Below are 24,321 nucleotides of genomic sequence, written 5' to 3'. Positions count from 1 at the left end.
TGATATATAATGCACTATGACTATACTAAAAAGAATAAAGAAGTTGCAGAGGCTTGCTAAGCTAAGCATAGAATAGAATCTATAACAAAGTTCTGTGTCCAGGGAATCTTTCCCCGAGCTGCTCCTGTGATTGGCCCTTAACTGTACACATGGAACATGAACCAATCACAGGTGCATCCTATTGCATTTCACAGCAGCTGATAATCATTGTTTACATTCTCTTCTGGGGCCTCTGCTCCCCAGAAGATGGACAAATCCCAGAGAAATTTTTTCATAGAAATCCTGTCTGCAACAATTCATTATTTGCTGTTTTAGTGCTGGGAACAGGTATCATGGTGGCTTTATTTGTCAGCAATGCTGCATTGTCCATGCTGGGAGATTTTGCTTTTCCTTTGGTGCTGAAGTGGGTGGAGATGCATTAATGGTTAAGATGGCTGTGCCCCATAACTCTGTCAGCTGTGAAGCTCACACACCATGGACCTGAACACCAGAAAGAAAGAAAGAACTTTTGCAGTTTTACTAACTTTTGGACACTGAACAATTAAACACCATGCTTCCTTTGATACTGTGTCATACTTTAGATTATTCTTTGAAAAATCCTTTCAAATTAAATGAATTCCTTTCTTTTGATGGAACTAGAAAAGCATTGATGTTGAACTAGAATAATACTGTCATAATACTGTCATTCATTTTCTCAGAGTACAATGACTTGGCCAAGTCATAAGCTACAGAAAGCTCTGAACATATTACATGCCTATTTTTAAGCAAAGTTTTAGAACTACATCATGTGGCATAATCTTTTGACATTTCCATCCAAAGAAACTATTAAAAAATCATTTGTCTTGCTGCACTGCTGGGCATATGCTTTTCAGAAAGATTGACTAGCACATGCCACTGTATTTGAGGGGTTTCACAGGTGTTCTGTATTGCTTGAATACTAATATGCCATAAAAAAATGTGATCTGAAGCTTGGTAGTGCCACTCATTACATTCAGTCTTTCACCTTTATGAAGCCAATTCCTCTGAAATGTTCCCTCTGAAGTTCAAGAGCAGCATACTTTTAGAGAATTCTATTTAGAAGACATAACTAATTTTGTTAGTTACGCTGTTTGTTCCTTCAGTTATGCCATTTGTTTGTGAAAAAAAATTAAATTCAGACTCTTCTCTGTGAGTGGAACTTGGTCCTTTAGAATGAATCAATTTACTTAAGCAGTATGCAATTTGAAAAGTAAATATATAACTTCAGCTCTCAGTATCACTCATTCAAGTTTTATTCCTTCCAAGGAACTTTATTTTATGCCAGACCTTTAGTCAAAAGATGCTCAATGATAGACTACAGTAATTCTGCAATATCTTGTGAAATGCTTTGTTTAACAACACTGGCATTGCTTTGAGAATGGCAGAATAACTTGGTTTTGATTCTATGTCCCTGATAGTGGACTGTATCTTTTTTTTTAAGCCCCTCTTTTGGATAGAAGAAGGAAATGTTACTGGCAAAGGAAACACCTTTCCTGCAGACATATTTAAATTACTGATCTATGGACTAAGTATAACCATAGAATTTATATTTTTCAAAATTCAGTTGCATGCATACAGAGCTGATCCAGCACTATCAACGTTCTCTAGCTATTCTTTCATTTTTCTATGACTGTAGTGATTTCAAAGACATCCTGAAATGTCTGTAGGGCTGCAATTTGAATGAGTATCAACTTCCTGCATCTCCTAATAATCCTTGTGAGTATTTTGTTCTTCATCTTTTAAGATCCCTCTGTAGGACACAGAGGAGTTTTTGAGATTTTTCCTAGTCAAATAGATGAAATATACTGATTTTAAAAAATGATACCCTAAAACACAGCTCTAACCAGAAACACCCAAGATGGTCCTGGCTGCCTTGAGGAACTGTCCTACTGGCTCCCTCCATTCCTTTTCCTCTTACACACTGCTGCTTCTGTATTCAACATCTATTTCCACTCTTTGATTAAATGTAAGCCAGCTCTTGCTCTGTGGATATGCAGTAAGACTTCAAATACCTCAGCACTTCGGAGCCAGAAGTGTTCTTTATACAGAATAGCACACAAATGTTAATTTAGCATGTTCTAGACTGGGCACGCAGTTCCTCCCATTCATGTACATCACTTTTACACTGCTTTAATTCTGCCAACTTTAGCAGAGTTTACCTTGATTTAAACTTCTGAAGAAGTGAGGCACCAGGATAAACCAGGCAAAAAACTCCAATCATATCTTATTTTATATATGGTTGTGGTATTCCCCATTAAAAAAAATCCCACAAGACAGTGAGATTGACTAATTTCAGTCAGCTGACAGCTAGTTAACAGCCAGCAATAAGGACAGAGAGCTTTTCAGCACAGGGGTTTAAAGTGCTAAAGCCTTCATTTGTGTCTGCTTTTTATTGTGTAACGCATTTGTATCACTCTCACCAATGCGTCTTATATGCAGAAAACTCATTGCATTTTATTTTCATCATTTTATTGATTCATTTTTAAGTGTCTTTGTTTTTCTCAAGGTTCAGGTGCATGGTGACAGTTTTGCTACAATTAGAACAGAGTCTACCAGGTGACAGGGAGGGAATGCAGATGAGTGAGAGCATGCTGGTTGAGTCCGACCTAGAATTCAAATCTCTGGAGAGAAAATTGGCAAGCTTTGGGCTACATCTAGCCCTGGTAAAAAAAGCAAAAATTCATTGAAGGCTCTGGTGTTACAGCAGCCAACAAAGAGGTTACCTGAATAGTTCCAGCTACTTAAAATTTAGAATCTGACTTAAAAAGACAAGTTACAATTATGCCTGCCTGACTCTTCATTGAATATCTGGTTATCTTATAGGTCTTACTCCTCAGCTTCAAAGCCATCCATCAGATTAGCCTAAGCTACTATGGATGACCTCCCAAGAGATCTCCAGTCCACTGAGCTCTCTAGAGTCAAAGATAAAAACTGAAGTTAGGACTATGGAAGACAGAGCTTTCCTGACCACTCACCCACAATGTGTCTCCATCCTCAAAGAGATGAGCTCTTCTGGGAATCCCAGCTTCTTCAGATCAAAGTATAAAATCCACCCCTTAACATGGTCTTCCCTGAGAATAAAAGATAAAAAATCCTGCTGTCGAGGAGGTGATGACAGAGCTACAGCGCTTTTTAATGTGTTTATTTTCCAGCCTGGAATGTGCTCACACGGTACAATGTTGGAGAGCAGCAAAACCACCCCAGCAGGCAGGGGGGTCATTGATGGCAGCCTCTGTTCTGGGGAGAGACTAAACAGGAGAGAGACACAGAGGGCTGCAGGACTGGGGCTCACTGCACTTTAACCGTGACAAGTGACTTTGGTGGTCTCCATCCTACACTATGCTCAGGGTGGTCTACATAAATCAGCAGGATCCGCTTTGACGAGGGATGTTTTTCATTTAGTGCCTCTCTCAGATTCAAAGGTAAATTTTCAGATTCAGAAGCTGTGATGCGATATTTTCTCTGCCATATATTTTAATTTGTATGGCCTATGCAGAGGTTTCACACACTCACATGGTTGTGTGTGAAATACAAAGACAAGTAATGGATTTATTATGCTGTTTTCAAGCTCTGCTAGTCTAATGCTACATGAGTTTGAGTACAGTCACACATATACTATGCAATTTATCTGTATATATTCCACTTCTTCAAAATGGCTTTGTTTTTGTGGTGCAGGTGCAAAACAAACATTATCTTCAAAAACTTTTCAAGTTTCAGTATTTCAGCCAGTTGCATTAGTAAAAATTTTGTAAATTCTATATAAATCCCTCAAACTATATATCAATAGAGTATTTTTACCATTGACCACAGTGTATTGAAAACTACTTAGATAGTGTGACTACCTCAGACTGCATTGCTATTACCTCACTGAGCCTTAGTTCTAAGTCTTCTCTAAAATGGTAACTTTATAAGAATCTACCTCTCATAATCAGCAGTCATGAGTAGGTTTGAATTCCTACATCATTGCTTATGGGAAAGCAGCACATCTGAGACAATCCAAGGACCTGTTTGCACTACAGACTGCTGTACTGCAAAGGTACAGGCTCTACACTCATGTAAGATTAAATAGCCTCTAAACTTATTTAAACCAGCTTTAAAAGAACTCAGTCTAAAGTCAGTATCTTTCCTGGCACACAGCTGCTGTCATCTGATCTGTTCTGGCTTCTTTCTAACATATTACTTATTAAATGGACATAAGCACAAGGCTAGATTTTTCATTCTGCTTTGTTCATCTGGGATTTTTGTTCTGTATATTTGACTGCAAAGCCCTGGTTTTAGTGAAGGCCTTGTAGCTACAGAGTAGAACCAGTTTATCCTGGTTAATCCAGCTCAACATCCATGGAGTTGCTCAGAGCACTCAGCTGAGCACGTACCTGCATGTGCGCAGCTTTCAGGCCTCCACTCTCCACTTATTTGCACCATACATTTGTGATTACACACATTAATTGTTACATCTCCTCTAAGGTTTGAAGACATTTAAAGGATTCCAGATATACTATTAAACTTTACACTGGCCTAAATCATAAATTCAAGTAATTCAGCAATAATAAAATAGGGGCAATGTAACTGAGATTATTATTCTGATTTCAAGTACAGTATTTGGATTTTTACTGGTGTTGTAGAAATTAAACTCTGGCCTATAGTAGTATTGTTTCAATCCTGACAAACCTTTCCACAACTATTTTTTCTTCATATGGATAGGGCTGTAAATAAGTACTTACCCCATAAAATGAATATGGTACATGAAATACTTTATCTTTGTATTCTTGCAATGTATGTAGCCTCATACAAGTACAGAAATGGATTAGACATTCCTCTTTGGTTAAGAGATATATCAGTGCATAAAGTCACAGTCTGGGTTCATTTAGCCTTTTCATTTGTAGTGCTCCATATTACATGAGTACAGATCTATTTGAATCTGTTTAATATTCATGATCCTCTCACCAGTCTGAGTGAAAGAGATAAAGCTTTTGATAGCAATCTCAGCAACTTGATTAACAATGCACTAATCATCACTACCATTGACCTGATTCAGAAATGTTTTCAATTCATCCATCACTTTATAACCAAAGATGATTGCATTACCTTACCATTTTTTATTTAAATAAAACCACATGAGCTGTAAATATCTTGCCATTTCACTAAATGCACCTTGGTACCAAATTAATTTATTTTTAAAACTAAATACCAAAATGACCTATAATAACCAATTAGGGCAGGAGCATAGGGAAAACGTATCACAAGTGGTCTGCAATAAAATCAATTCACTTTGACTTCACATCAATAAATGTTAAATTGTGCCAAGGAATTAATTTTGCAATAAATTGTTATTGTTGTTATAAAATCTAACTAACACATATTACCAGGAGTAATTATCCATATATCAGAATGCATTGAATGTAGAGTGTGCACTATAATTACTCCCAAAATTGCTTATCATTCAAATGGTAATTTTAGGGATAATGTTTCTTTAACTATAACTTTATAAATTTCATCAGAAATTTATTTTTAGGGGTTTTTTTTTCTTCACTTGGTACTGCAAAGAAAACAGAAAACTGACTGTTAAAAAATGCAACAGATAATAAATATGGTAATGCAGTTTAATCAGTATGTCTTACTTTAATATATAATTGCCAAATTTTGCAACACTATTAGTAAAGTGAGATACCTCCTTGTGAGTGGAATTTCCTTCATGAGTGCAAGCTGGAATCTCCAAGTCTATTCATGGCAATAGGTAGAGTACAGCACTGTAAAAATTATCAGCATCCCAGTCTGTGTGAACACAAAACCTGTAGGGGTCATTAAATGTTTTTAGATATTGAATTTTTCTCTTGTTCTAGTATTTGTGTTCAGGCTGAAGTCCACTGTCACAGGGGTTTGGAAACTGTGATACCAATGACCAAATCAAAAAAAAAAAAAAAAAAAAAAAAACAACCAACCAAAAAAAAACAACCAAACAAACGAACAAAAAAACCAAAAACCAAACAAAAAAAACACCACAGAAAAAAGAGTAAGACATTCAAGCATCTGTACTATTTTACCTTTTTTCCAGAATGCAGATACTATAATGCTTTTAGTAATTCTTAAATGTTGTGATTAAATTGTGTTGATCATTAGAAGTTTGAAATTATCATGACTGTTTTCAGCTCACCTGAAGCTCTGTAAAGTCATTTATTGTTTTTCATTTTTGCCTTAACAACATTGTATATCTCAAGTTCTGAACATCCCAAGTGATAGAAGAATACACCTGGAAGGATGTCAGTGTTTTGTATTAGGCACAGAACCAATAATATCTAGGGACAATTCCTAACAGTATCCAGTTGCTTTTTGAAGGATTAGTGTAAGTTAGTAGTGTTTGTTTAGTTTCATCATCACTACTTGAGCTAAAAAATTTTGGCAAAGTCTGTATATAGAGCAGGGAGTTTAAATTATTTTAATCATAGAACTGGTCATATAATTGTGAATTATAAGAGGAAGAAATTAAGGAAGCTCAGCTCATGCTGCTGTGATGGAGTTCATCACGTAACAGGAAACTCTGTGCAACTGCTGTTGCTGTCTAAAAGCAGTGCTTCAGAGCAGTCCTTTACGCATTCAAAATACACTAATATGGTGATTAACTTTGGTGATTAATTTTGGGGCTTCTTCTTATGAAATAACACTATTCTGTTAAACATATGCTTTACACTTTATTTTCATAACCACATTTAGTAGATTAAATCAGAAAACACAAAGGCTTTCACAAAGTATTTTTGAAATAACTTTTTAAAGTTATTATTTATTACCATGAATAATGAGTTTTGCATTCTGTGGGTGCTACTGAATTTGCAGTTTCATCAGAAAATATTGGTGAGGATGACCAAGTCCCTTGTTTTTCAAATGTTTGTAACACACGTCCTGAGGATGTGACAGAATTTTCTACATTTTTTTTATTGCCCTGGGTGAACTGCTTATGTCTAAAAGCCCAGAGCACCAGCAGGAATCCAATCATTTGTAAGAATTACCATGATCATGAAATTGCACTTTTACTTTTGGAAGTGATCAAGACATACTGTAAAGATGAAATAGGGGATCTCTAAATGACTGTCTACATCTTGTAGTTGTAAGAAAACATTTCTTCAATGAGAAAGACACTTTAAATCTCCTGGAATAGCACTGTGAAAAACTTCATCACTAGGGGGGATATGGGTCTTTTCTCATGCTTCCCTTTGGACACCCAGTTTAACCTCATCAGGGTAGGTTCCCATCTAGGTCAATCCTGGTTAGGTGATTGATGTAAGCCAGATCCAAGTGCACACAGAGTACATTAAATTGCTTTTCTATGATAGCTGAAGTTTGGTAATACAATTTTTACTGTCCTGAATTTCTTTTTACTTCTCTTGATATTTTTCCTTAAAGAAATCCCTCAGAGATGCCCAAGGATTTTGTAAACCAGGAGATGCTAAGTATTTTTGAAGACCCTGACACAGTAAATTGTTAGGAGTCTTAAAGTGATATTTTGAGAATTGAATACAAAGAAAAAATTTAAAAGTTAAGGAGTCCACAAGACATTTATGGTTCTCAGAGTCTCTTCATAATAATTCATTAAATGTACCTTTCACTTCTAGTGGGTGCTTCTCATTCAACAGTTTTGTAGATTTCAAGAAGTTTCTATTCATGGTACTCTTAAAACCCTTCTGAAGTGAACAATTTTTATCCAATGCTTGATTATTTAATAGATAATTTAGATTTAATTTTGGTAAAGAAAAATATGTGTCAGCTTAGCCATCTAATACAAAAATACATGGCCTAGAGAAATGTTATTTTAAAGCTGTTTGCCTCCTTAATTGCAACAGTCTGTACATCTATTTGTCTAGACTCCATCAAGGGCACTATTGTAGCTGGAGGCACTGGTTTGAAGAAGACTAAAGGGCTACATCATGTCAAAGCCTCAAGTAGGAATTATTGCCTTTCTTGCCACAGTTCACAGCTGTATTATGTCACCAAATCACATCACAGTGTAATCAAAGATGAATAAAATATTTTTTTTCTTTACCTTAAATGGTTTCCCTGTCAATTACAATCAAAGGACATGATTTCAGGTCTGTCAGTTTGCTGGGTTCTCTCCTACTGATGACTCCAAAACTGTAATCTGCTAAATATAAAATGAATCAGAGAAGTCTTAGAATGATTCTGCTATTAAGAAGAATGTTTTTCTCCCACAGGGGACAGAAAAGTAATTGGTCTTTAAAGAAAGAAATCAAAGATGTTAAAAAATTACCTTTTTGGTCCTTTTCTCTCCATCTTTGGCTTTTTTTTTTTTCTGTGCTAAACCTTCAGCCATTCAGTTTTCTTCTCCTAAGAAGGAAGGCATAAGTATTCTAATCAAATCTGTCCAGTTTTGTGTGCCATTAGAGTAAACATTTAACTGTGTCTTGTTTGCTCCATCCCACCTTTTCCCTCGGTGTTATTGTTGATTGGGTGCTCTGTAATGGGCAGGCTGCACGCCTGCTGCAACTCCAACTTCTGGGCACTTCAGTGGCTTGATTACATCATTAACCATAATCAAAAACATTTCCCCAGAATGATTTTAGCTTGGTAGTAAGGACTGCTTCCTTTGATCTCAGTAGCAACATTTTACGATAGGTTGCTCCTCATTTACACTACAAATACTGGCAAAAATGAAAGCGGTATCTTCCCTAGTAATATCAGATAAAATAAAATAACTGGTTAGCAGTCATGCCAGCTGCTATCATTGATGAGCAATGGCCTTTTTCTTGTAAGAAAAGTGTATGAATGTGTATATATGTATGTGTGCATGTATTACTCCGTACAGTGAAATTTTCTAATATACATCCTTGTATTACACTTAACAATACATTTCTTTTCAGCATTTGAAATGTGGTTTAAACCATGCCATTGGATTGCAGCTTTGCAAAATATTTTTAGCTGTAGCAAAAAAATATTCACTGCACCTGCACTTCTTGCAGAATAGACCAGAATTCCATTTTAGTGCACTGAAGTCTTGTCAGAAGCCTCATAGCAGATGTAGTTTCCAGCATTTCTAATGACGTGTCTGTATTATAAGGCTAGTGCAATAATTAGAGTTCATATCAGTTACCTGCACAATCGAAACATCAATTGACCAACCACTCCAAAGCTGAAAAGAGACATGGATCTGTACCTGCTACAGGGAGATCATCCCAGTGCTGCTCTAGAGCACTCAGAGCAATACACCACATGCATACCATAAAAGTCATGTTTGATCTGTAAAGGCTCCAGGACCAAACTAGAGCTGACCCATGTGGGTGGGACAGACAGAGGATGTTCAAAGACCTTTATACTGGAGCCCTTGATCTCTCCTGTGCTCTTCCTGTCGTGTTTTACTGTCAGTCTTTTACACTGGATCTAAAGTTTACTTGGGGAAGATGGGAAGTGCTTTGTGGCCTGCAGCATGTGCCAAAGGGATAGAGAGGGATGTTTTGTGGACCTCTCCAGGCTGTGCATCCTGCTTGACTTTTGGGGATTATGTTTGATGTCCCAGCTGTTCAGACCCACACCCCCACCTTATTCCCAGCCAGATGATCCAGGTACTGCAGGGTCACAGGACCCTCTCACCTTCCACTGCCAGATCTGCACAGCCAGGAGCTGGGTGCCTCCAGCTACTCTGGGTCCCAAGTCTCGCTTGCCAGCAAATTTTGTAGCTGAAGAGTTTCCCTGAAATCTTGTTTATTACTTTATTCCCATTTCAAAGCAAAAGTGCTGCAATGTACAAATGTCTAACAGGTACTTATCTTCCATATGCTTGCTTGAGGGGCAGTGGAAAAGAAAAAGGAAATTAGTGTCATCTTCTTGTTGGTTAAACCAGAGACATTTTTTGATGCTCTTCAGTTGCTGATGGTTTTGTTGCCTCTAACAAGCATCAAAGACACAGCAAAGTATAAAAAACCAGAATCTGCTGAGATTGTCATGCCATCAACAGTGACAGAGCAATAGGGTTTTCTGGTGATACACTTTCAATTTTCAGAGATGCCAATGAATAAAAGAAGGCTAGCAAAGTGCTAGTGAATAATGGAAAGTTAACTACTGGGCCCTTCCTTGGCAGCTGTCCCACCAAGTTATGATCTATTCATGTGGATATTCCCCAAGATTTCAGAAAAAGAAAAACAAATACAATCTCTAGTGGCCAAGTTTAAAATGGCCACTGCCTTTAGTAGGATGATACCCCACACAATCTACAAACATGCAGACAGAGGAAGCAGACTGCCTGCATCCATCAACTTAGTAAATGCCTCCAGATTAGCAGAAATATTTTGAAACAGCCAATAATTATAAAAGAGTTGCTTGCCATTGCATAATTATTTTATAAACCACATAACATACAACTGTTACTGAGTCACAGAGGCCCTCTTCACACGGTACCATATGGCTAATGGCTTCTACAGCACATCACACCATACTGAGCACTCCTTCTCATCATACTGTATTGGCTACTGGCTCAGTTTGCAGCTAATGCCTGTGTTACCCTTTCACTGCATGTTTATTTTATGAAATTGTGGCATCTGTTTTTGGTGTTTATTCTAAAATGGCATTGCTACGTTCCCAGCCTTAGCCTGAAAATCACCTCAGTATTAATTTCCCATGGTAGATTTAAAAATATATTTTTTGTTATCTTTTTCTTGGGTCTCTGACAAACAAATCTTGACCTTTTTTGCATTTTGATTTAAAGTAAGATTTTTTTTTGTTGTTTCTTGAGTTCTATTCCTGAGTGAATTGCACTGGGTAATATTGGATCTTTTCATTCTGCTGATGGCAAACACCCTTTGCCTACACTGACCAAGCTGCCAAATACTGAAACACAAATAATCTTCTTTCTCATTCAGCTCCCAAACACCTTCATAATCTTTACACAGCTAATATTGAATTCTAGTATGAAAGCACTATTGTAGGACCTACATACCAGGGCTACACAAAAAGGACATTTTTCAAAGTTTCAGTGGTATCATAGCAGCTGGAATATAATTTTAAAACAATGCTGAGATGTTTTGCAAACTTCCATAACAATTCTTTGAATATGTGACTAGAATTGGAATGGCCCTAAAAATTTTAATTTTGCATCATCAACCAATTGTCTGTTTCAGGAGAAGTATTGATTCCATCCCATTTACCAACAACAACTAAAGACACACACAACTTGCATTTGTGGGCCTAGGTCCAACAGAATTTATGTTTGACATTGGCCACGTGTATGCTGTGGAACTGGGTCCTTTGCAGTCAGTGTCACAGAAGAACCTTGGAATCTCTTCTGCAGCCACAAACATTCCTTGACAACAGGAGCAGTAGCTCTCTGTTGGCCAGACAGCTGGACCAAGGGTAGCTACAAGGCTGGCAAAAATGCAAATACTTTGCACTTGCTCCTCCAAGGTGGATCACACAGAAAAGTGGTGGTGACCATCTGTGTACAAGGGTTGTGCTGTTGGCCCTTGCTGTAACCTTCACTGTGAGACTGGGATGCCTGGTTTACCATCTGATCCTGCCCCTGTTACAGCTGGTGACCTGTCTCCCAGGTACTCTAGGAAAGCAGAATGAGCTCTTTGGAGGACAGCCCAGTTTTGAGCTCCTCAGTGTCCTTTTCACTCATTTCCCGTGAGCAGTGTCCCGTGGGCTGCACCTGGGCAGCCCCTCCTGGCCTGGGACTGACTCCTCCACCAGCCCGGAGCTCACCCCAGCTCCCAGCACTGGCTGCCCCACAAATGGCCTGTTCTCTCACCCTGCAGAGCAGCGCTAAACTAAAACCAATCTACTCACACCATCTGCTCACAGACAGCACAGTTACAGGGAACTAATCAACAAAGTCAGGCTTTCACTGCACAGAAAAGTAATTCTGATTTTTTCAAGTATTTTTGGAGCTGTCTCAGCTGTTCATGGTGTTCCTCAGGTGCTTGCAGTAGCTGATACCAAGAGAAAGAGAAGACAGACCCAGGACACCAACTCCCTGCTGAATACTGAATATGCAGCAACTACAGAGCCTTAACTGATTCTTAATATGTTCTTTTAATAGGCCTGTTCTAGTTTAAAGTGTGTTATCTTTTCCTTGTTTGGGGCTTTTCTCTCTATTTCCCACTGTGAAATTGCCTTGGTGAAGCAAAGTCAGAGTGAAACAGTCATGCAGAATGTGTGCAGCCTAAACCAGATGATTTCCATGCATCAGTCGACACATGGAACTGACTACCCTTTCAATTCACGATTTGGAAAAAGCTAGTAAAGCAAAAAAAATTAAAACATTTTGGCAAGAACTGGGAAGAAGAAAGTGTTTATTAAATGCCTGATGAACAGTTGGAGAACTTTAGATCTGATTTCATTCAAAATTCTTGTATAAGTAAGTGCAGTTTATTACTGATTAACATGACCTAGTGCTTGTTAAATGGGCATGACTGCAGTTTTGCCAACTGCACTGGAACACAAACGAGTTCCCACAGTAACCTCATACTAATGTTAGCACGACCTGAGTACTACCAGCTGTGCATTTATGCAAAAACCCAACATTTTACTGCAGATTTGACAGGAAACACCCACTTTGTTTTGCAGGAAATCATATACCTAAAAAGTTGGGTTTTTCTCTATTTTTCTATTTCAACTGTTGCAAATCTTGGAAAATTATTTAATGGAATAAAAGAAACCAACTTCATACTTTGAATTGAAAAAAATAGGAAGAAAGAAACAAAAAGAAAAGAAAGTTACTAAAACTTTTCCCCCCTAGATATTAGGCAAATAAGGGAAGAGTTGAATTCATAATGTATAAGCCAGACAATCTTTCTGCATGTCTTTCATTAAATGAAGATTCATAAGAGACCAATAGGTAAACTGAGCAATATATACCATAATTTTAAAAAGGGGCAATAATAGAGCCTTAAACTTTAATTAGACTGTTAACTTCACAGAAAAATATCTTTACATCAGACATTCTGGTCTGTAGAACCATAGAGATATGCTTTACTGTATTTCTTCTTGTCACACAGATAATGGAATTGTCCTATGAAACAAAGTTTGACTTTACCTTGTGGTTTCCTTTGCATCTATGATATTTGAATTAAGCGTTATTCAAAATTTATGCCTCATTTTCTTCCATACGTCCATCCTTAGACTGCTGTCAAGTATTATTTATTAACTCTATTATAGTACCACATTGAGGCCCTAATCAAAATTATGCCCCTACTGTGTAAAACTCTGTACATTATAAAATAAAAGATAATCCTTCTCCAAATTCTTACATTAATATAAGTGAAAGGTGTCAGCATAACATCTTATGACAGTGTAAAAAACTGAACTTTGTCAATGGATGATGGTGAGTCAGTGCACAGCCAAGATCAGCACAACTTCTCCACTCCAGCCCCTGTTGCTCCCAAGGATGCAAAAAGAACAACGGGGAAAACTGTATGAGAGAACTTTTTTTTTGCAAGAATTCATTTCACTATTTATTCTACAGTTATCTGAGTTTTCCCTTTGAACTGACATCTCTGCCTTACAGAAATAAAGTGAATGTAATGGAATGCCTATTAACAGGAAGGAGAAAAGTAAAGCTTCTTTATATTAGTTTAAAAGTCATTATTATGAGAGCAAGTATTTGTTCTACAGTATCTAATATTCTTCCCTGTTCAGTATCCAAGATCCAGTGGTTTTTCCCTATTCTCTCGCTTCATTTTAGACAAAATAAAACCAAATTCCTTGTTGTTCCTGACCCAGTGCAGCAACAAATATATTTACATTAAAGGAGGTGTGGTTACCCTAAGCAGGAAAAAATATCCCCTTCCATAGTTACCCTCTGTTTTTAAGAGATAAAGCATCAGCTAAATTGCAGCAAATAGCTGAATCTGTTACTATCCTGACAAGCTATCTTGGCAATACATATTTTAAAGGAACTATATTTGATGCTTAGCATATTAATTTGAGCTGCCCCTCTCACTGAGTTCCTTGATCCTTGCTTCCTTTAAAATAAGAACAATTAGTAGAGAAAGGTAGTTCTTCCAATAGGATTATATTTTACACTTATATTCTTCTTTAACTACACAGTGAAAAGGTTTAATCCCTGAAAGAAAACATCCAAGTTCCCACACTGTACTGGAAACAGCCAAATCAGACAGTAACAGCAGCAAGTAGCTTTAAGTGATCATCCCAGTTGTATTTCTAAATGCAGACACAGACAATGACAAAGAACTACTTTCACAAAAACAATTCCTGCTAAAAAATTCCTGAAATACCTAAACTTTGTCAAGAACTTGGAGATGAAGTCAGACAAATCCTACTGTCTACAGCTAGGTCTAGGCATCTGCATTTAACAAGAACCTCAATACTTTTTACAGATGAATTGTAGCTGAGATATATGCAGGCTGAAGAGCTCTTCAGAGTCTGTTCCAATGAAAATATTGTCTAAGTACATAAGCATTAGAGCTGAACAAATAATTCTCGATGAATAATTTATCTGATTGATTTCCCTTTTTTACTCTCTCAGTCTTCAGAAGCTATGCATGGACAGAACAAAAAGTATATTGAATTTATTCATTATTTGAAATTATTCACAATCTTGTTCAGTGAATAATTCTAGGCCAGCAAATCCTTTGAACTGTGGACTTTGAGTAGCTAATTTGCAGCCCACACCATAAAGTGTGCAATAATGAACTAACTAGCTAGCAAAGCACAGTTTTTAATTGGAAGTCTGACATCTGAATGAGTCCTGTTTGAAATTCAGTCCAGTAGGTGCACAAATGCTCAAGCTAAAAAGTCATATTTCACAGGCATTTTTGCCACTTCAGTGCAAGTGTTCCAAAGATGGGTTTGAAGTACTTGGATACAAGGCTGCCCATTCACAGAGTTCTGACAGTGCTCCCCTCTTCTAATGAACCTTTGCAACACAAAGATCAACATATTCATGAGCAGAAACATGCCACTTAGTATGAAAGCACATATCCATAAGGCTAATAAGAATGTTCATATGATAATTTTTGCATTACTGAGCATTCACATGGAAAAAGTAGGGAAAGAAAAAATATTGCCTTGAAAAAACAAACACCGAGTCGAGCCTTGTAAGTCTCCACAGAGCCACAACAACACTCATTTTTCATGCCCTCTTCCTTCTCTGCTTTGTTTACTCCTCTCTGTCCTTGACAGAATCACCAGTTTTTAAAGTGAACTTCTTCTGGGTTGCCATATCACCCTTCTCCTTGAAAGACTGGCTACAGAGAGCTGATCAAAACAGAGGGCAGGTAGACAACCAGGGCAGGATTTCAAGAAAGGCTTTAGCATGCTTTAAAGTGTTCCAGCAAGGGGCTTGCTGGGGTCAGAGGCAGCATTAACTGGAATTTGTCTGCCACTTCTTTGGTGTTTCTGGGAATCTCTAGAGGTTTTCTCATAGCCTACCTTTGAACTTCAAACTTCTAGTAAGCTGATGTATATCTCACTCCACAATTTTGACTGTGAATCTAACCAAAGAAAGAAGCTAGAGTTTATTTACTAGCCATCAATCATCAAATAAATTATTTACAGATGTCTTCATTTATTTGACTCTTTCATTTATTTACTTATAGCTACAGCAAATACCATCACCAGACAGTGTCCAGATGGAAAACAATTACCCCACACTGGAACCGTATGCTTCCTAAGAGAAGTTGAGAAATTATTTGAATTTCAGACAGAAACAACTGGAACTAACTTCAGACTGTTTTTGCAAGAAACTCCCCTTTGGACACAGATGCTGTTAAATCTTTCTGACATATCACAAAGGAAAAGCAGATTTGTCCTTCAGAAAGAGGCTTAGGATACTTTGAGTCCAAACTGAATGATAATCCTGTGTAAGTTGCAACTCAAGTGTGGACTCTCATCTGTGCACTGTGTCAAGTACAAGAGTAACCAAGCCATGTAGCTTATCCATACACGTCACCTGAGGCTCACAGATGCTGACATGCTAAATGCAGCATGTTGGAATTTACAAAGTGGGGAGAAGCACTTTGATTGCACAAGAAAATAAATTATTAGAATAGTTATAGTAGATTAAATTTGAATATAAAACCTAAGCAATTACTCAAAGTTGCTTAATAGAGTCTATAACTACTTACAATTATAACCACTGAGCTACAACATGAGCATGGTGAGATTGATCTAATACAGATAAGTAGAGATTACAAGGAAAAATAAATCTCTTTACTCTTCTCCATCATCTCACACACATCACAAACCCAGGGAAGTAACAGTTCTGCAGTAATATCCATGACTGGGAGTTTGGAGTTTGAGACCTTCTCTGCATTTCCAGACTGTGTTGAAACAGAATCCAGACAATCATCTGGATCATTGGAGTCCAAAGCTCTACAGACCCAACATCATTGCTCAAATGGTAAAAATGATAGCTTTCATCTGCATGCCTCCAAATCCAGACACACTGTCATTTGTTCCTGCTGTGGCATTGTATTCTGCACTTCAAGTTAGCCCGGGTCATGCCTTACAGGCAAAATGAATCCCTTCGAATTCTAGAGAAAAATTAATTCAATTTCCAAACAGCATTTAAAGACATTTGTGTTATCAGATATGTGGTCATTTGGAGAGATGGGTTTTTTCAGTCCTGGATCTTTCAATTATTTCTTTCAGGTGATGCAATGGCATAGAACACTTACAAGAATTCTCCCAAGGAATGATATTAGATGGCAGCTTGGAATCTAATGCAGCACTTGGGTATTTAAAGAAATAAGTACTCAGGAAACAGATTCTATGTAATAAAACAGAGCACAAAGCTGTACTAGAAAGAACTGTATGGCCATCTTGTTTAAATAAGAGATGAGAAGATGATCAACATCATGCCTTATTAATAATAAAACTGGAAGTCATAACCGTGGAACTAATCTGTCTTGGAGGGAAGAGTATATTTCTGTATTTCCTGTCTTGGAGGGAAGAGCAGATTTTTGCCACATAAACTGTGCTCTACATCCAAAAAGATGGGTTTCATCAGAAAGCTTATTTCTTGCTGTAAAGAAGCTGAAATATTTTGGAGGTTTGCCAGACATCATGAAAAGCTGGGTGTCCTAGGGATTTCTTCATATCAAGGACTACGTGTCCCATTACAAGAGAGGGAAGAAGAATAAAGACTTGAAAATCCTTATACATACAAATTCCAAAAACTTTTAAAATAGTACTTCACCTTTTAACAGATTCAAAGGTGTGTTTGATAATTGAAACAAGCAGGAGACCAAGTTTGTTAAACCAAAAGTGGTTTGGGCCAGGACACCAAACACAACAGAATTACTGAAGGCATAGCTATAGAGAGGCAAAGAGACTTTCCTGTCCAGGAATCTGGGAACTGGCTTTGCCTGGGTTGACCTTCCCTAACAGAATGCAGACCAGCATGGAATGTTTCACTTCTGGACGCCGTTACGTAAGGATGGAACATGGCTTGTCAGCCATGGCCTCCAGCTGATATATAAGGAATTTCACAGCTCTGAAATCTTCCAATTGCCAAACATCTTCAGAAAATTCCATTATGCAGATAGAAGGTGATCACCATAAATTTAATATCTTACAGATCTTTTTTTTCTGTTATTCGTGATCAGACTTTTTTATATTTTCAGCTCACAAAGGTACAGATGGGATTCACAAAACAGTAACTTGATTTACTTATGCCTTCAGTTACACTGCAATATTAGTTTACAAACACAAAGCTGAGTCTCTGATCATACGCAAACTCAATACACTTAGAAAATTAAATCACCCCATCAGTAGTACAGTTTCAAACTGCAATTTTCTTTCCTTTTTTGTTTTGTTTTTCTGATACAGAATTACTTTTTTCCAGGGCTAAATAAATAGCAGATGGGTCAATCTTTAGGTCACAAGTTCTATCTTTTCATTGCCAGGTAATATTCATAGCACAGCAGGGCTAAATGATGCTCCACAGTTTGAGGACATTTGATGGAATCTTTGCTGTGATTACTTTAAGTGGTGACATTTAAGTGGCATGAAGTGGACATCTAAATCTTTGGATTTTGGAATGAAAATGATTGTGGGAAGATATTTTCAATGGCTGGCACAAATGAGCACCCATTAATCATTTTCCTTTTCAACTAACCTTGTTTGCATTGCCCAAAATTAAACAATTAAGTCATTTTGACACAATACCATCCTTTTAAAGATGAGTACTTTTTCACTTCCTGACACTACTCTGAATAGGGGAACTCAATACTGGAGACAGCACCCATGACGAGGCCTCATCAGCACTAATCAGAGAGGAAGAATCACCTCCTTCCCTCCCCTGGCAACACCCTTCCCAATGCATTATTGACTGATGCCCAATTTGGTGCCCACCGTGACCTCTAGGGCCTTCTCTTTTCAGCTGTTCAGACTGTGCTGGTGCACTGACTCCTTCACAGGGGCAGAACTTTGCACTTCTCTTTGTTATCTGCCTGAGATTCCTGTCAGTTCATTTCTCCAGTCTGTCGATGCCCTGGGAAAGAGCAGCGCAGCTATCAAAGTGGTTTATCAACCTCTCTGTTCTGTATCACACTCACACCTGCTGAAGGTGCTCTGTCCGTCCCATCATCCAGATCACTGGTGCTGAACACTGCCCATCTCAGCACTGACCAGAGGGGTACACTGTGGGCCAGCAGCTGGCCATCGTGGTGCTGCTGAACTCCTGAGATTTCCATCCATCCCACTATCCCATTTCCCAGCCCACACAACATGGGACACACGAGAGCAGCATGGGAAGCAGTGCCAAAAGCCTTGCTGAATTCCAAGCACACAGGATTGACTCCACCCCCCTCATCTCACCATAGAAGACTCTCAGTTCACAAAATATGATTTCCACTTTATAACTCAATGGAAATTGCTCACCTTCACATCCCCAGACCACTGGAAACGGTTTCCATTCAGCAACAAGTGTTGCAGCACATATCACAGATGAGAGGACCACAAAACACAGAGTATCACCATACAACCTCAGAAAGCTTCTGCCCACACAGAGTAACACCAGATCACCTCAGAAGGCTGCAAGCAACTGCCCTGCTTGTGCTGTAGCCCAGCCTTTTACCCCCTCCTGTTGATGCCCTGCACCTGTGTGCCCTCTGCTCCCTTGGGTGGTTGCTCAGTGCCTCTGGGCACTCCATGGCTCGTTCCCTTCAGTGCTGCTCACCTGCTGCTCACAGCTGAAACCAACTGGGGATCAGGCTCAGCCCATCCCAATCACCACAAACTGTGCATCTAAAGCAAGTCGTTGGGTTTTTTCCTTGATAGTATTCACCTCAAAATGTTTATGGATTAATAAAAACCTTTTATTAATAGTGGGGCATTAATGACAACAACAAATAATAAGACAAGTGGCAAAACACTCCAGATCTTTAAAGATAGGGCAGAAATCTATGATAAATTTTAATTTTCTTAATTAACAGACATAATGAAAAATTAAATTCTGAGAGAAATTATTAAAGGCAGTTTAGATTCTAATTATAGTTTATCAGAAAAATATTTTAAAATATTGAAGTCATTCCCAGTTTGAAGATTGAGAATGATCATAGTCTCTTCATGGCAAAATCTTTCAAGCTCCCTTCCATTAGTTTCTTGCCTGGGATTGTTTTTATGTTTAACAGAATAAATCTTTTGCTAGTGAAATCATTAACATAAATCATAAAAATTACAGTTGCTCTAATGAATGATTAAAAAGTACAAATCTGAACAATGAAAAAACTTTCTAAACAAATTCTGTTCTGATGAACAGTTTTGTGCTGACTCTACTTCCACTGAATTTCAAAACATTAAAAAGGGGTAAAGTCTGAGGTCTTATTTTTTTGCTGAAAAAGTGATGGAAATCACATCCTGTAAGTGCTGGTTCTGTGTCAGGAGCCATTGGTTGTGATCAACAGGAGGAGGAGGCTCCAGCCACCCCTTGCTCTCCTCTGGTGTTGTTGCCATGGCAATGCTGAGCATCAGATTAGACCAGCTGTACAGAGTGACATGCTGTGTGCTCCCCGAGCCCCGACTTTGCTCTTTCTTTTGTTGTTATTTTTATTAAAATAGCAATACAGACTGTTTGCACTGAACATGTGCAATAATAATGTGTGAAAGAATAAACTCATTAGACAGCAGAAGGTATCATTAAGACAAAAACCTCGTGGCAATTAAAAAGACATGCTGCATGTGTGATAAACCCTCACATAGCAAGACAGAGCCAAAAACTGAATGAAAACATCTCTGCAGTCACATTAGCACATTAATATTCATCACTGCTGTTTAGGGTTTTTAAACTCTTCTTTCAACCTATTGTCAGAGGCAGGCACAAACTCTGCAGCACTGGCCCAAAGTGGTCTAGAACATTCTAAAAACAGGTTACCATGAGCCTACAATGACAGTCTCTCAAGTAACTTAGCATCTTAAAAGAGAGAATTATAGAACAGTAATTAATAAATGAAAGACTGAAACTTCATTTACATTGCCTGATGGATTTTTTACCTTAAAGCTTCATTTGATGCCTTTCACTTATCTGCCCTTCTTTAAAGGGTGCTTATGTTTAACATTACTGTGGGGTAGGGTGACAAATTAATGATAAAATCCCCTCTCTGCTAACGTACACATGAATACACACACACAAAGGCTTTGACACCTTTGCTCTAGAAAAGGAGCACACAGTTTTAAGAGTTTGCAAGTTTCAGAGATGCACATGCTGAAACATGTGAATCCAGAATGTGAGTTCCTCTGAAACAGAGAATCCAGAAAAGGTTCACCACTATCTGTCCTGTGCAGCTGGTCTCTGCCCTCTTGGTAACTCAGGGTCTGGCTGGCACACTGGCAGTGTTTTTCAAATTCCATGCACTCTTTTGATACTTAAGCACTGTGACTGAACAGCTTTTACTTAGCAGGTTTCCTCAATAAAACCCCAATCAAGCTGAAAGAAATTGTTTAATCCATGCCTTGGTCTAAGACCAGGTCAAGTTGGTCTAATTTATCATCTTTTTAAGGTGGAGCTTTTAAATATGGACAGGTGATACAGCTTGAAGTGTTGGAACCCACATGGAGAAGGCATGGCTCCATTACTATTAACAAGTCACTGTTAATACCTCTTTGCCAAAGTAGCAGAACACAGTGCCTGGTCAAACATAAAAGCCTTTGAAGGCTCCTATGGGAATTCAGTTAGACTTTGGCTGTGTAAATGCACAATTTGTTTCTACTATATAGACCTTGAAATGAGGTAGATCCCAAAGGCTATAGGAAAACATCTGCAAAATCCTGTATGGGTCAAATATTCTACTGATGTGATTTTCTCTTTGAAAATTGGTTTACAGATGGTTAGCAAGGTGTTCACAGTGTTCAGTTTTATTGTTTCATTGTTGGCATTTGCGTCCAGTGCTCTGAAAATAACTTTGTGGATTCAATGCAATAACTACTGCCCAAAGGAAACATTGTTCAGTTACGTGAGGAAATTAAAGCAAGTTATTTCATTGCTTTTATTGCCATTTATTAACTTCTCTCCATATGTAAACTCTGAGAATTTAGAATGGGGTTTCTGTAGAATTGCTCCTTTTGAAGCCAAATCCTGCTACTTTCAGGCTTGGCACTGGCCAGATTTATTAGCCAGATTCCACAGAACAATTCTTTGTCCTGTTGTGTATCACCCTTCATCAACACAAGTAGCCCAGGGAGAGCAGTGCCACTGAAACAGAGATCATCAGAGGAAGAGCAGCTTGTTTAAGAGCTCTTGTCCTAGAAGACAAGAACTATGGATGTGGACATCTTCTACAGACAAGATGATCAGAAAATGGTAGGTTCAAAAGAAATATTATTTTTCTCCATGACAAGACAGGGAATAATTTCTTAAGCTGTTATTTACTGTCAAGAAAACTTTGACAGAGTGAAAGTGTTCATCTTGGGATTTGTCTTATTTTGATTAAAATAATCAAGACATTTGGGCTTCATTTCTAATCTCTGCTTAATACTAGGAGTTGATTTAAGTTTGAACATCCTTAGAAGGTCTCAATTTACCTCATAACAACAACACTGAGGTCTCAGAAGTGCATATGTAGGCATGAAGTCAGATGTGTTCTGTGGCGAACAGCCAAGAAAATTCAGTGCTGAATCTCAGTAAAACTAATAAATTTGAATAATTAATATACCGATCACAATCACAATCAGCTGTCAGGCAAAGAATGTAATTCATTAAATAAAAACAGGTTATTTCTTTCTGATTGTTTTAGCTGTGTGTATCTGTTTTAGACTTACAAAAAACAGAACCATAAGAAAGATTGGTTTTGCCTTTCTTTTTCCCCATTTATTAAAAGCGCTCTTGATAAATAAAACCTGAGGGGGGCAGGGAAAAGAAAATATGCCTCAAAGGAAAGAGAAATTTGCTGGATACAACAGAAAAAAGTTATAATACTTTTCCATGTGGAAATAATACAGCTAACAGCCAGAACTTCAGATCAGCATCATATGTTGTGTATGAACTACTCATGTAACACAGGGGATTGTGCAGCTAATTCTGCTAACTCCAGTGTCAGCATGCAGGCTCAGCTCTACCTTTCCTTTGCTTGGACAATGAGACACTAAAGTTTTTGGAGGGTTTGGGGATTTTTTTAAAGTTTTACTAAATCATCATTTTAAAAATATAAACAAACAGAAATATGTCTTCATATCAAATAAAAGCAAGTTAGGTTCAACAGAAGTTTATTTGCCACACTTGAGTTGGCTTTGGTTGTAAATCAGTCCAGTCCTGATGTTTCTGCTGGCCCTGACTCAGGCTCAGCACACCTCAGTTAGGAGAACACCTGCAGCTCCTCACTGCATGCTGATGTAAGGGGTACAGAGCTCCACAGGGCAAGTCTGACTGCAGAGCAGAGTCTGATTTAATTACCTAGATGAGGTGTCTGAGCATAATCAGGATAAATTAAGGGAGTCTGATTAATTTTGTTGCATTTCTGAGAGAAAACGTGTTCTGAGTTGTTGGTAATACGGTGCAGTTGTTTAACATTACCTGTGGGCCCCTCAGACTGTGCCAGAAATTGTGCCAGCTTTGGGGGAGGAAAATCAGGGCTTCACATGATAACTTGCACCACCTTTACTCAAAACTGGGATGGCTACTCTTCAACTTGGAGCAAACAAAAAAAAACAAACAATGCAGAAGTGCATGTCTGGCAACCTACTTAGCATTTTAATAATAATGGCTCACTGCAACAGTATTTCAAATATTTTTCACTCTTTTTTGTCATGAAAATAGATTAGTGATGCATTTTATGATTTTCCAACACTGTTTCTTGCAAGGCTCAGGCATTCTGCTCTCACAGTTCTCTGTGAGCTGTGCTCCAGTTTGCTCTCTGCAGTCTGCTGCATGTTCAATATTCATCTGTGTTTCTCCTCAGTCCACCTCCTTCTGATTCTTATAATTCATGACAAAGATTTTAATGACTCTGGAAAGGACAGACACCTCAATCTCATTGTTTGCACAGTCAAAAATCATAATCCAGCTGCAATAAACCTCAGCTCCAATGAGAAATAATTTGGCATTTCCTAAACATGACATGAATACGTTACAAAAAGCCTCTCTCAGTTTCCAAGTTGCAGCTTGGAGCTAAGAGCAGTGGATGAGGTCCAAAATCTACAGAATACTTTTTGGTCTTGGCCTTCAAAGCTAGTAAGACTTTCTCAAACTGTGTTTTATAAGCCTGCTACATATTTTTCCTTGTAAAGCCCACGTATACTCTTGCATTTTTTTCCCCTCACTATCCCGTTGAAACCGGTATATTCATACAACAATCAAAGTACAAATGTTGACATTTACACTGCTGGACATTTAAATAAAAATCTTATATAAGTATCTATTAGGCAAGATTTACTTCACGCCATTTTCAATCAACTACACAGGCAAGCAGTATATATAGAAAAATAAACCCCCTATTCATAGTTATACAAATATTTCATGTACACTTTGTTTATTCATTGGAAGAAACTGAGCATATCTTCCGCAGTTTTACCACAGGTCATCTGAAGGGCAGTATCAGGATTCCTGTGATCCATGCAGGCCTCCCAAGGGGGCACAGAACAAGACCTGTTTGATCCAGCACCTGCTGTGAAACTATCACTCGGATACTTTTTTGTAAATTTTTGCCAGACTATGAATAGTATAAATATGTAAGAAAGAGCAACAGGAAAATCAGCTGGGTATTGATGAAAATGCCATTAGTAGCCACTGATCAATCATTTCAGACTACCTTTTCTTTCTTTTCTTTTTTTTTTTTTTTTTTCTATTTTGTTCTGCTGGCACTGCATTATCCAGACTCAGGCCACCACATAGTTTTTAACTGCATGTTA

The 24,321-nt window shown here is 38.0% G+C and overlaps 1 long non-coding RNA gene across 1 annotated transcript; it reads right to left on the bottom strand.

Annotated features, from left to right (window-relative positions):
• Positions 1 to 5,705: 5,705 nt before the first annotated feature.
• Positions 5,706 to 19,011, bottom strand: LOC132077843 (uncharacterized). The gene is made up of 4 exons (XR_009419120.1): positions 18,862 to 19,011; positions 8,276 to 8,352; positions 8,051 to 8,149; positions 5,706 to 5,807 (listed from the first exon to the last, which is right to left on the bottom strand). It is a non-coding gene; the product is annotated as an uncharacterized LOC132077843 (long non-coding RNA).
• Between the last annotated feature and the right edge of the window lie 5,310 nt (positions 19,012 to 24,321).

This window comes from Ammospiza nelsoni, chromosome 10 (genome assembly GCF_027579445.1).
Source record: "Ammospiza nelsoni isolate bAmmNel1 chromosome 10, bAmmNel1.pri, whole genome shotgun sequence".
Lineage (NCBI taxonomy): Eukaryota > Metazoa > Chordata > Aves > Passeriformes > Passerellidae > Ammospiza > Ammospiza nelsoni.
The sequence above is the reverse complement of the archived record's forward strand: the minus strand, read 5'-3'. Positions and strand labels throughout refer to the sequence as shown.